A 12,916-nucleotide genomic window follows, 5' to 3' on the forward strand; every position below is an offset into this window, starting at 1 on the left:
GGCCAGCTGACTGGACGGAAGAGGACCACAGCGGGGGAGCCCAGGGGCGGGGAGCACGGAGTGGGGACCTCAGGTGCTCCGAAGACCAGAGCAGCTGGGGCTTCCTTCTGGGACCCAAAGCATGAGGTCTAGAGAGGGGCAGGCACTGGCCCTCGAGATGCTGCCAGAGCATGTCACCAAGAGCACCTTGTGGTCCCAAGAGCCAGGAGAAGGCAGAAGGCCACTCAGCGAGGCAGCAGGATCTGTGCTGGGAACGCCTAACCCTGGCAGGAGTGTGAAAGCCAGATGAGAGGGGGGCTGCTAGAAAGGCACTGCACAGAAATGGAAAACACTGCTCTCTGAGAGGATGAACGCGTTAGCAACATTCAAACACTCGTTAACGGGATGAACGGGCCCATCATTTATTTGTTAAAACAAATTAATGGATGTACAGGCGCGCTACATTTTTTACCCCCCGGTGAGCACAAGTGAAACCGCGACATGCAGTAATACCATTGTGCAACCGAATAGAAATATGACTGACTTCTGCCCGCGGTCAATTGGTCCCCAAGCAGTTTCCAAGGGTGCGGGCCTCTCGGGGAGCCAAGGGCACAGCCACTGCACATGGTACCACAGAAACACTGGCTCCTCCCAGGGGCCTGGCACATCTTTCCTTCACAGACAAGCTGGGTGAGAGTCGTCTCCCTTGTCAACCTACAGCCTCCCTTCCTATGAACTCTCAAACCCAATGAAAACCGGCTGATGGCACCTGTCACTGGAAACCCATTCTCACCAAGGGAACCAATGAACTCCATGGGGCCAAGCCGGTGGATCTTAGTCTGTGTTTTGCTGGACTCTGCTGCACATTGCTCTGCTAATAGGCCAGTATCCTCAGTGTCCATGAGGCTGTCTCTCCCGTCCACACCTTTCATACACCGGCATTCCACAATGCTGTGGCCCATGCTCCCATTCTTCTCCTTCTAGAAGCAACCTTGCATATAATCTTCACCTGTGGACTTCTGTAAACCTCTAACGCCAAAATCTATACCTTCCCACCCTTACTTCTACATCCTCTACCCTTCCCTGATCTCAAGATCTGAGTATCCAACCTTCTGCCTAGCTGACCCAAATGTACTAATTTGGACTTATTATCTTCCCCATCAAATGGGTCTCACCTCCAGCCTTCCCAGTTCTTTGCCCACCCAATCATGAAGTCAGAGACTTGGCAGCCTTCCTCAGTATCTCCATGACCCCAACTGCACTCATCTCAGTTTTAACTCCTAAATATTTCTCTATTTCTCTGTTTCAATACCTCCACACTTGTTTAAGTCCTCCTCATTTCTTTCCTGGACAAGAACAAAAACCTATAACCTGGCTTCCTTGCCTTCAGGTAACCCTCCCATCCATCTGCCATTCATCCATCCATCCATCTATCCCCCATCAACTAACCATCCATCTGCTCACCTGCCCACTCTCTCTCTTCCTGCCTCCCTCCCTCCGTCCATCATCCATCCATTCATGCGAATGCCCCATCCTCTATCCAGATGACCTGACACATAAACTCTCCCACAGCTCTTTCTGCACACCACCAAGGACTCCAACTGCAGAACAAAGTTGAAAAATTCCAGAGCGTGATACAGAGGCCTTGCAGAACCAAACTAACTCCCCGCACCTGACCCTTCTCTGACTTCCAGTTTGCCTTTCCCTCTGTATGTCGGGCTCTGTAACACAGAAGTCTTTCAGGTCTGACAGCATTCTGCCAAGCCTCTGCTAACATCTTCCATGCCTGGAGTGCGCTGCCTCTCGGCATAGGGCCAGTCTTCACTGTAACTCACAACTCAAGTTGAACGACATCTCTGGCAATTGGGCTAAGACTGAGCCCTCCGCGGCTCCCACAGACCCTCTCCACATACTTCTGTCCGTGCCTGACTCTGCAGCCTCGCACTGCCTGCCCACAAGTCTGGCGCTGCCCTGGCTGCCCACAGGGACCATGTCTTATTCATCCCCACACCCCAAGCACCTGAGTGCATGGCTCACACCGAACGTATCCTGTGCATTTTACTGAACTGGGAAAGGAACAGAAAGGAAATTCTGTGTATCTTACATGAATAACACTTTCAACAGTAACAGCAAAAGGGAAATAATAGTATAAATATATTAATACAAATTACACTATCATTGTAGATGAACAAACCCCAAATTCTAGGTTCTACTAATTCTGCAAGTCCGAAGCGCAGGGAAAACTTTTTCATGTGTATGGCAGACATGTCATAATTAGAAACCAAGTAATATTTGTTCTTAAATATAGTATCATCTTTTTTCAAACACAGGGCCGCACATTTCTACATGTCTTGGAGATAACCTCAGCCCCCCACACTTCTCCACTGATTCTGACTCACACAAATGCATGCTCACTGTGCCAGGCAGCCTGAGCAAAATGGTGTTAGGTTCCCCACTGCCTTAGTAGGGGCAGGAAGACTGATAGAGCCATTCTCCAAACTGATAAATATTTTTACTCATTACCAATACGCATCGCTCAATGAGTAAAAGATGAAGTGCTAAAAAGTTACTCTGAAATGGATAAACAGAATCACCTCAGTTGAGATCAAGAGTCAGCCTTTTATGGATTTACTCCCAGGGCTCTGCGAGAGACAAAAAAAGAACATAGTTCCTAAAAGCACCCCCCCCCTCCCCCGGCAAAAGCCTCAGAGTCCCTGCAATAAATACTACAAATGTTTCAGCAACCTGACAGCCCCCATCAAACAGGCCTGGGAGAGCACTTGGCATAATCTTTAGCTGCCTAATTAAAATAATGCAATGGAGAACCATGACTCATCGTGAAGAGCAATGCTTTGAGACTATCAGCTGATTTCTAACAAGACACTCCTGATAACTGCAGGGAGAGTGGACAGAAAACATAGCATTTACCCGAGGCTAGAGTGACCTCCAAGTGCTGGCCAATGCACATCCAATGTCTGTATCTGGATCACACCACAGTCCAGGAAAAGAAAGGAATGATTACAAAGAAAAAGGCGGTTTTGGTAAAAAGTGAATGCATTTTCCATGCAACGTATCTGGCTAGCTCTAGCTACCGAGCTACTCTCCAGCAGCAGCTGCGCTCCGACTTGATGTCCATGACCTCAGCCACGCACCCCCAAGCCCGGGGAGGCAGGCAGTGCTAATCCCTTACGGATGAGGAACTAGAATCAAGAATATGAGCAATTGGCGGGTTATGAAGTGGTCAGTGGCAGCCCCTGGATTTGGACCCCAAGTCCCTGTTCAGAGCCACGTAGCAATCCTTCAGCTAGTAAGGGTAGGACACCAGTTCCCCAAAGGGAACAGAGAATGTGTAACAGTAGTGGATGTATCTGAACCATAAAGGCCATCGCACAGGATGGGGGTCCATTAGACGGGAGCGCCCAAAAGAGCCACTGGCAGCAGAAGTGCATTCTTTCTGGCTCGGTCCAGCTCGCCCTGTGTGACTCTGGGCTCGCTCTTCTCTGCAACTTAGAGGCTTCATTAAAAGCATGCGGAGGTCACCCCTGCATGCTCCAAGGATGGACTCAGACAGTGGGTGGCAAGCACCTGAAAAGTAGCCCTGAAGGGATGAGGCTGAGGGCACACGCAGGTGACCCGGGAGGGGGCCCTTCCACGCCACGGTCACTCTGGACAGCTGTGGCGGTGCCCCTCCAGTCCTATCTCTTTGACCTCCCTGGCATTCTCTGGGACAATTCAGGGATGGGGCTAATTAAGCCAGCCTAAGATAATATACCTTAACCAGAAAAAATACAAACAGAACGGGAAACTAAAGTACAAGTAATTATAGTATCAAAGAGCCTATGAAAGGCCTTCCTCACCTTGCCCCCTCTCTGGCTTCTCTCCACCGGAGCAAGCTGTGACCCCTTGCAATGGCTGGCAAGACCCCCGAAGGTGGGCTGTTACTTCTCTAAGCTCAGGAACAACGCCCCTGCCCCCCGCACTCCACTCCAAGGACAGAGCACATCCCCCACCCCCAGACCTCTGTACCTACCATTCCCAGGGCCTGGGACACCCTTCCCAGATCCCCCCACCACCATCCCATTTATAACTATAGTCGCTTTTAGGGATTCATTTTCGGAACTCCTCCTCTTGTAACATTTTCGTGTTGAAACTGAATTGTCTCATATTCATATTTTCGTTTTCCTATTTCAAGGTTCTCAATATGAAATATTTTCATACCTCAATTGTACTATGCCACATATTTTATTGATTTATCTTATCATTTAGCTTCATGACAGGGGGAGCTTTCAGGTTTTGTTCTGTTGTTCTTGCATCGTCCCCTGTTGTATCCAAGAGACTCATCAATTCGTCTCTGGCTGGTCGGTCTGGCACCTTCGCTGGGCTGTGGGTACTTTGGGGACAGGGACAGCACACCTCTCATCCCGTGTCCCTGTGTCTAGCAGGGAGCGCATACTGGCTGCAGGGCTAGCGGTGAGTTACAGGAGAGCCCGACAGGGTGATTGCCCAGCCACACTCCTTCTCTCCCCACAACAGCCGCCACAAGAGGAAATGGAACGAAAACAGGCCTCTGTGAGGAAGTGACAGTCAAGCTAAGATGGGAGGACGAGGAAGACCAAGCCACGTGAAGAGGAAGAAGTAACCAAACACACACAAAGTCCTCGAGTCTCTGGAAGCTCCCATGGTACCATTATAAGAAAGGCCCCTTTTCTGCTCCAGCAACCTCAAATGAGTTTCTGTCAAGTGCAACCGAAAGAGTCCCAACAAACAGCTGCTGAATGAATCAGTGAGCACATGAGCAGAAGACACCAAGACCCCAGAAAGCATAAATTATTATTTATATCATTTATATGTATTGTATATATTACAAAAACAGGATTTAAACAATTCATCAAGAGAGGATTAATTAATTTCATTCATCAAAAGAAGTCCACTGATAGCAAACACTTACATACAGCACTACGAACCAGCCAATGTTATAAATGCTTTATGCAGATTAACTCAGTCCATCCATTTAACCCTCAAATTTACCTGTTCAGCTGTGAGTTATCAAATAACTAAGAATGACAGTAACATGGTAAGATCTGACCCACATCAAACCAAGAAACTGACCATTTCTAATAATATGAGGCACCAAACGTGAAAGAGCAAAGCCGGAACGCTTCCGTATTTCTGGCTCGATTTTTTGAAAACAGCAAGTTAGCCGTGTAACCCATGATAAAAAGCACCGAGGCAAAATAGCCATCCCGCTCCCGGCAATGTGTCCTAAGGAATTAATTCAAAGGAAGGAGAAATTCATATGCAAGAAAGGGCTCCTTGCGAGTTAGTTTTAATGAGGAAAAAGCAGAAAATAATACACTGTCCAAAAATAAGGGACTGGTTACGCAGCTCATGGATCGCCCACCACCTTAGTGAGACGTTACACAGCCCCTAAATGTAATATTCCTGGACTCTGCGGCAACAAACAACAATTACAATCATTAATTTTAAGGCTAGAAGAATGACAGCTATGCTTTAACTACAACTATGTAATCACTCCAGATGAACATGAATAACGTTTGAAAAGATTTTTTTTTTTTTTAAGTAGGCTCCATGCCCAGCATGGAGCCCAACACAGGGCTTGAACTCATGACCCTGAGTTCAAGACCTGAGCTGAGATTGAGAGTCAGACGCTTCATGGACTGAGCCACCCAGGCACCCCGAAAAAGAATTTTTAAAAGGATAATTTATGTTAGGTGACAGAATTGTGGGCACACTTCTAGGAAGGGATTAGATCTTTGTGACTCTTGTTTTAACGTTTTTTGTGCAACACAATAGCATTTTGGATAAATTAGCATCCATCTCTGCAAAGCTGGGATGTTTCAGCCGATCTCCTATGAAATACAATTAACAAGACAGATCTTTAAACATGGAGCTATTAAATGGTATCAGTGGTTCCTGAACTTGACATTGGAGAGAGTTCACAGCCTTTTAAAGTGTTGCCCCAGCCTTGCCTGGCTGTACGTTGATTTGCAGTGCTCCCTCTGAGCAGGCATCTGTGCCCATCTTCTTCACGAAGACAAGACAGTGGCCTAACTTGGTGAGTAATCTCAGAGGTGGTCATCTCTTATCTTCTGGGGCATGATTTACCTTTTGCCAACAGTCAGAAGTCATTCTGAGCCAAGTCCTGTCAGCGAGGGGGACAAAAGAGAGCGGAGTCCTACCACTTTCTGGAGAAACACTCTTGAGGAAAGCCTTCTGAGCTGACTACAAAAACACTGCCATAGTGAAGAAGGTGAACTGCAGGGACAGTCTTCCCAGCCACAAGCCACAGCATGTAGGATCTCTGTTACACAGGATAGTCTTACTTGACCCAGAGGCCCAGACGTTAAAGGTCAGAATCATAACCACCTAGGTGAACCTCACAAATAATGTTAAAGGGAAGAAGCCAGACTCAAAAAGAGCACGTATTATATGAATTGGTTTAAATGAAGTTCAAAGACAGGCAAGATCAAGTTACAGTGTTACAGGTCCGGGCAGCTGCGACCCTGAGGAGGAAAGGGGCGGCTGGTGGGGAGGGTGAGGCGGACTTCAGAAGGGATGGCAGCGTCCTGTGTCTTATCCTGGGATGTAGCAACATGGGTGAGCTGCCTTTGTGGCAACCCAGTCGGCTGTGTATTTCTGCACGTGTACGATACTTTAATTAAAAAAAAAAATAAGGGAAAAAAAAAAAAAACACCACCATGAGAACAAAACAGGCTACCTTCCCCAGAAGGGGCTCAGGAAGTGGCGCCGAACGAGTTCAAGAAAGAAAAGATGTGTCAGGCGGTTCAAAGAGAAAGTCTGAGGGTCGCAGCACAGCCTGTGGATTCCTTGACTAATGCTGCAGGTGGTAAGGAAACAGATACCATCAGCATCATCTGCCCCTGTGACTTTCAGTTCGGCATCCTTCTGAGAGCCAGGCTGGCTGCAGATTTTCCACTGCAGACACTGCGGCTCGTTCTGGAAGCACCACATTTTACCACCAGCTCCTAGTTCCCTCAAAAGGTGTGATCCTGTACAGCCCCCCTTCAAAGATGGGATGGTGGGGGGGGAGGTCATCTCCACGTCTGTTCATCCCTCCGTCTTCCAGTTTTCCTTGGCAGGAGTCTGTTTCTCCGGTAACATGAGCTCTCCAGCCCACGCTCCACGGCTGACTGGCTGATGGACCAAAGCTGACCTCTGACCTATGGAGCACTGGCTGGCCCTGGTGACAGGACATTGCCTGAACACAAGTAGCACCAGGCAAGAAAGGAAAGCCCTGGGTCTGGTGTCCAGCAATCCTGAGATGTGCCCTTTACTCAGGTCTTACTCAGCCTGCCACGTTAGGATAGAGGGGGCAGGATTTGGAGGGAGGGAGGGAGCGGGAAGGAAGGAACAGAAGTCCTTGTCACTCTGCCTTGAGTCCGATGAAGAGAGAGGTGCCCCCAACCCCAAGGAATGTGAGACTGCCCTTCCTTTTGAAGTTCTTTCTACTTTGGAGGGAAGGATGAATGTGCGAGGAGGAGGGCAGGAGAGCCAATGACCAGCTGTCTTGCTGTGTATGCTGCGCCCCAGCAGGAGGCTATCCCAAGTAGAGGGGAACAGCATTTACCCCACACCTGCCAGCAGCTGTTGGGGGGGACTCCCTCCAGGATATATGTAGCCCCCAGCCTGGTGACCAGCCCTTAGAAAACGCATGGTATCCTGGTGAGGACATGCCCTGGTGCTCTGTTGGTGGGAATGTAAAATGGTGCAACCACGATGCAAAACAATATGTAGGTTCCTCAAAAAACTAAAAATAGATCTCCCATACCATCCACTATTTACTACCTAGCAATTCCACTACTGGGTATACCCAAAGGAACAGGATTTCGAAGAGCTATCTGCACTCCCAAGTTCATTACAGCATTAATCACAATAGTCAAGACATGGAAACTAGCCAATGCAATCAACGGATGAATGGATAATGAAGAAGTGGCATATGTAAACCACGGGAATATTATTCAGCCCCGAGAAAGGAGACTATCTTGCCATTTGCATCAACATGAATGGACCTTGAGGGCATTATGCTAAGTGAGGTAGGTCAGATAAAGAAAGCAAGTACTGTCTTTACTTCTCTGTGGAATGGAAAAATGTCAAACTTGACAAAAACAGTAAAACGGTGGTTACTAGGGGATGAGGGGGGATAAAAACTGATGTTGCTGAAGGGCTCAAACTTGCAACGAGTAGTAAATAAGCCATAGTGAGCTAATGTACAATAAAATGAATAGATAACAATATTGTACTATAATGCAATGTGATAAATATTGCTACAATGGCAATATATTATAATATAAACATGTAGCAAACCAACATACTGTACACCTTAAATTTACACAATGTTATATGTCAAATACATTCAATAAAATTAAAAAACACTTAATCATAACCAAAATGTGATGTGATGGAGGTTAACTAACCTTACTGTGTTGATCATTTCACAATATATACACTCTACCAAATCACTACGTTGTACACCTTCAACTAATACAATGTTATGTCAATTACATCTCAATAAAACTAGAAAAACATACTTAAAAAAAAAAGAAAATGCACAGCACCTGTCAGCTTCTTTTGTGTCTCACTACACCCTTATCTGCTTGATGAGCTTCCCTGAGGAAGGTTCCAGCTGCTTACTTTAAACAGAGTTCTATATAAAACTAGGGAGAGGTGGAATGGTAGAAAAATCTCAAACCATCTGGTGAAATAAAACCATGCCCTTTGTCTTCTGGCACTTGGAGTCCATCAGCACACAAAGAAAGACAGTGAGGGACCATTCCTTCTGACTTAAGGCACCTTGTTTGAAAACCTGTTAAATTAAATCACTCCTGCCAAATCAAATTTCCTATGTACCTCAAACTCGAAGGAGCACTAAAATACTTAAAGAAATTTGCATAAATCGGAACTATTACTAGTACTAATATCTAGAGGCATTAAGGTGAAAATATCTTATTATGACTGTTGATCCAGTCTTAACTGCAAAAGGTGATATTTGCATAAGTAAATTTATCAGAACAATGACTTTACCTTTTTCAACACAGATATTCTTTAAATATTAACTCTTGCACTGTGTCTTCCTAATGAGAGATATCTGAGAGAAGAGACACGGGATCTTTCCTAAATGACATAGACGATGCAGATCCATCCTTACGCTGTGTCCACAGTTGCTGAGAATATGAAAACACTGACCACAGAGGGAACAGGCACCTCTCACTTAATATGAACCCAAGTAATCTTCCCACAACCCTACTGTGGTAGGTAATGCCCTCCCCCCAGAGATATCCAGGTCCCAATCCCCAGAGCTTATTACCTTCCGTGGCAAAAGGGATTTTGCAGATGTGACCAGGTTAAGGATCTTGAGATAGATTATCCTCTATTACCCAGGTGGGCTTGGTGAAATCGTAAGGGTCCTTATGGAGACAGACAGGAGGGTCAGGGTCACAGAGGAGACGTGATCATGGAAGCAGAGGCACAGCCAGGTTAGAAGGGCCTCGCTGCTGCCTTTGAACATGGAGGCAGGGGCTCATGAGTCAAAGGATATGGGCAGACTCTAGAACCTAGAAAGGCTAGAAACAGATTCTCCCCTAGAGCCTCCAGGAGGAATGCAGTCATGCTGACAACCTGATTTTGGATTTCTGATCTTCAGAGCTGTCACAACATAAATCTGTGCTGATTTAAGCCAGTAAACGTGTGGTCGTTTGTTACAGCGGCCATGGGAAACGAACAGGGATGGTGAAGCACGGGTTCAAGGTCACATAGGCAGTAAGTAGTTCCAATCTGGGTCTGCCCTGCTGCCTCCCACATGGCCGGACACACCGGGGTGTGCTGCTGAAGGTAAGAAAAGCTCCCCAAAGGAAGCGTAACACGTGTTGCAGCCAGCGGTTGGCGGAGCCCATCTCCACAGCTCTCACATCTGCGGGGATCTGTACAATGGCAAATCAGGACAGAAATAGCTACGGCAGTAAAAATACAGTTGAAGAAGCCTCTGTGCTTTAAGGGCTGAACTTCAGGCAACGGCAGACTTAAGAGACTGATGGTTCTCTGTAATGAGCACACCAGTTTTGATACAAGGAGGAATGCATCAGGCATGGGAAGAAACAGACAGGGGCCAAAAGCCAGAGAAAAGAACAGGAACAGGCACGCACCCCACCTGGATTGAGGTTACAGACGCTGGGCCAGGCATCTGCAACCTGCTGCTGAGACCCCTCTACCCTGGTGAGGTTTTAGGTCACCAACTTTCCTCAACAGTCAGATCTGTACAGCAGTCTAAGCTAACTGTTCAGGAAGCTGTACGGTTCATTTTATCCCATGGGCTGTTATTCTTACAGTTTATAAAAACCTGAGAAGAGCTTCAGGTGGACCCAGACAGGGTGCGCCCATAAAGTCACATGAACATCAGCCCGCCCTCTGCTGCCCATCACCCAGACACCTGCTGGTAAAGGTAAGCCAATAGAAACCCACCATGTCCATGCCCACCCCTGTCCCTTCACTTTGACTCCAGGGTGAGCTGGACAAAGGGTAAGAGGGATGAGGATGCTGTGCAGAGACCAGTCTCACTGAAGCCTAGTACATGAACTTGGAAGGATCAACCAGCTGGTTGCTTGGATACCATTTTCCATTGTTTAGAGTGCATGTTTTTAGAAGTAAAGGGGCTACTTTATCCTACAAGGACTCTGCTTGTAGAGGAAGGAGAAAAATAACTCCACACTTACATCTAGAATACTTCCATGTGTAGCCATGGGATCTCTTATTACAAATTGAAGGAGTGTGGGGGAAAATGGTACTTCCTCCACTCAGACCTAAGTTCCACACTCGACTCTCCACTTGTCTAATTATGATGCACACAAGAGTGCTTGAAGCTCGGAGAATTCCTCTTTTAAATTTTACCAGAAAACTTCTTAACTCAAGTGTATGAGGGAAGGTTGGATGGGGCAGAGGGGGACCCAAAGGAATTAGCATCGAGCTTCAAAGAGCGTTTTATTTCATGACTAGGGGATTCCCATCGGATTACATAACAGAAAGGCACTGCACCATTTCACCTGCCCCATGTGCTGGGGGCGGCGGAATCCTGGGAAAGCCTCTACACCACACGTGCGGAGGCCCTCTTTAAAATCAAAAAGGGAAAAATGCGCTACAGCATGACTTTTGCATGAAATTCTTTCATACTGTTGGCACACATGCAAAGGGTTTTAATCAAGCCCTTTACAGGTCAATGGCTCTCTTTGTACATATTGACTGGCAAGGCTTTTTAACTGAAACCTCCGCCCATCCTGACCTCTCCCTTCTGAGGCAAAGTAAAGAGCCCATGAATGTGAAAAAAATAGATTTGCAAGCAGGTAAAAGGAGTGGGTACTCAGTTCCCTTTTACTTAGTTGAGAGCAAGACGATTCATTTAATAGTAAGTTCCTCTGCCGTATTTTAAAACATCCAATTCACAAGCACTTGATGTAATACAACTATGTGAGAGATGAGATGGGGAAAGCAATTGGTACTTTTTGAGCGCCTCTACATTCCAACTGCTGTCTGCAAGGCACTCTACATTTTTTTCACTCATTCAACCAATGAACATTTATTGAGCACCTACTGTAAGCCAGGCACTGTTTTAGGTGCCAGGGATACAAGACAAAGCAAATGTAGTAGGTCAAGAGTCCCTGCTTGAGGAGTTTACAGTCAAGTGGAAAGTCATGAACAAGGAAATTATAATGCACATTAGGGTCAGAGAAGGGCATGGACCTGGCAGATGTGAGAACACGAATGAGATGGATGCATCTGGAGAGGGGACGGTCAGGAAAGAGCGGGGGGAAGCGGGGAGACAGAGGGGTGAGAGGGAGGCTCAGCCGGGCCGTCGCTCTGGCCGCTGTCTGGAAGCTGACTGGGGGGGGCAAGGCCAGAAGCAGGGAGCACGTCAGGTGGCTACAGCAAGAAAGGAGGCATGAGGTGGCGGCGGTGTGGACAAACGCCACCCCTCGAGGGTGCTGGGGAGGGAAAACTAAGGGAGAACACACAGAAGGAGCTAACCGGCTGTGGGCAGGGTGTGAACGAGACAGTCAAGAATGACCTGAGGTTTCTGACCCAAGTAACCGCCAAGGAGCGGCCACTGACAGACACGGGTATGGGAGGGGTCAGCCAACTGTGGCCCCCCTCGGGCCAAATCCAGCCTGTTTCTGTAACAGCTGGAAGTTCAGAATGGCTTTTACATTTTCAAGGTTTGTGGGAAGAAAACAAAACAAATCAAAAAGAAGACGATATGGCAGGAACCATATGAGGCACTCAAAATCTCAAATATTTACTATGTTTTTCCTGGAGTTTGGTGACCCCTGGCCTGCAGGAGGCGCAGGTCTGGGACAGATGAGGAGCTGAGTGTTGCCCAGGCTAAGTCTGAGGTGCCTTTTAGATGTGCAGGAGCAGATGCTGAGCGGGCAGTTGTACCCGCAGGGCTGGTGGAGCCTGGGGGAGAGGACAGGGCTGGAGACAGAAACTATGAAGCCTTCCATATAACTAGTGTGTAAGCATGGGGAGACAGGGGAGATGCCCCAGGGAATGAGTGTAGAAGTGTATGGACTTCCAAGAGCAGGAGGTCACAGCTAAGGCGGCCCCAGAAAAGGAGACCAAGAAGGAACAGCCAGAAGGGCAGGTGGAGCCCAGGTGAGTGGGGGGGCACCTTCTGTCATCTGATCCTCCAGCCCGTCGTCAGGCCCAGGGCCAAACGGATCCCCGTTTTACTGATAAGGAAACTGAGGTTCAGAAAAGTGACCTGACCAAGGCCACCCTACGAGGCAGTGGCAAGCAAGACTCAAAACTCAGGCCTCCGTAGCTCTGCCTACCCCACACAGCTTCTCTGTGGGACAAGCTATTGAATCATTACCGATACAACAGATCCACTAAAACCCAAGTCATTCCA

At 47.5% G+C, this 12,916-nt stretch overlaps 1 protein-coding gene across 2 annotated transcripts in view; it reads right to left on the minus strand.

The window, feature by feature from the left end:
• Positions 1 to 12,916, minus strand: part of ZFAT (zinc finger and AT-hook domain containing) — a 201,875-nt gene that overhangs the window by 76,485 nt on the left and 112,474 nt on the right. The gene's annotated exons all lie outside the window — the stretch shown is intronic.

Source organism: Mirounga leonina, unplaced genomic scaffold, assembly GCF_011800145.1.
Source record: "Mirounga leonina isolate KUSES-001 unplaced genomic scaffold, KU_Mleo_1.0 Mir_165, whole genome shotgun sequence".
NCBI lineage: Eukaryota > Metazoa > Chordata > Mammalia > Carnivora > Phocidae > Mirounga > Mirounga leonina.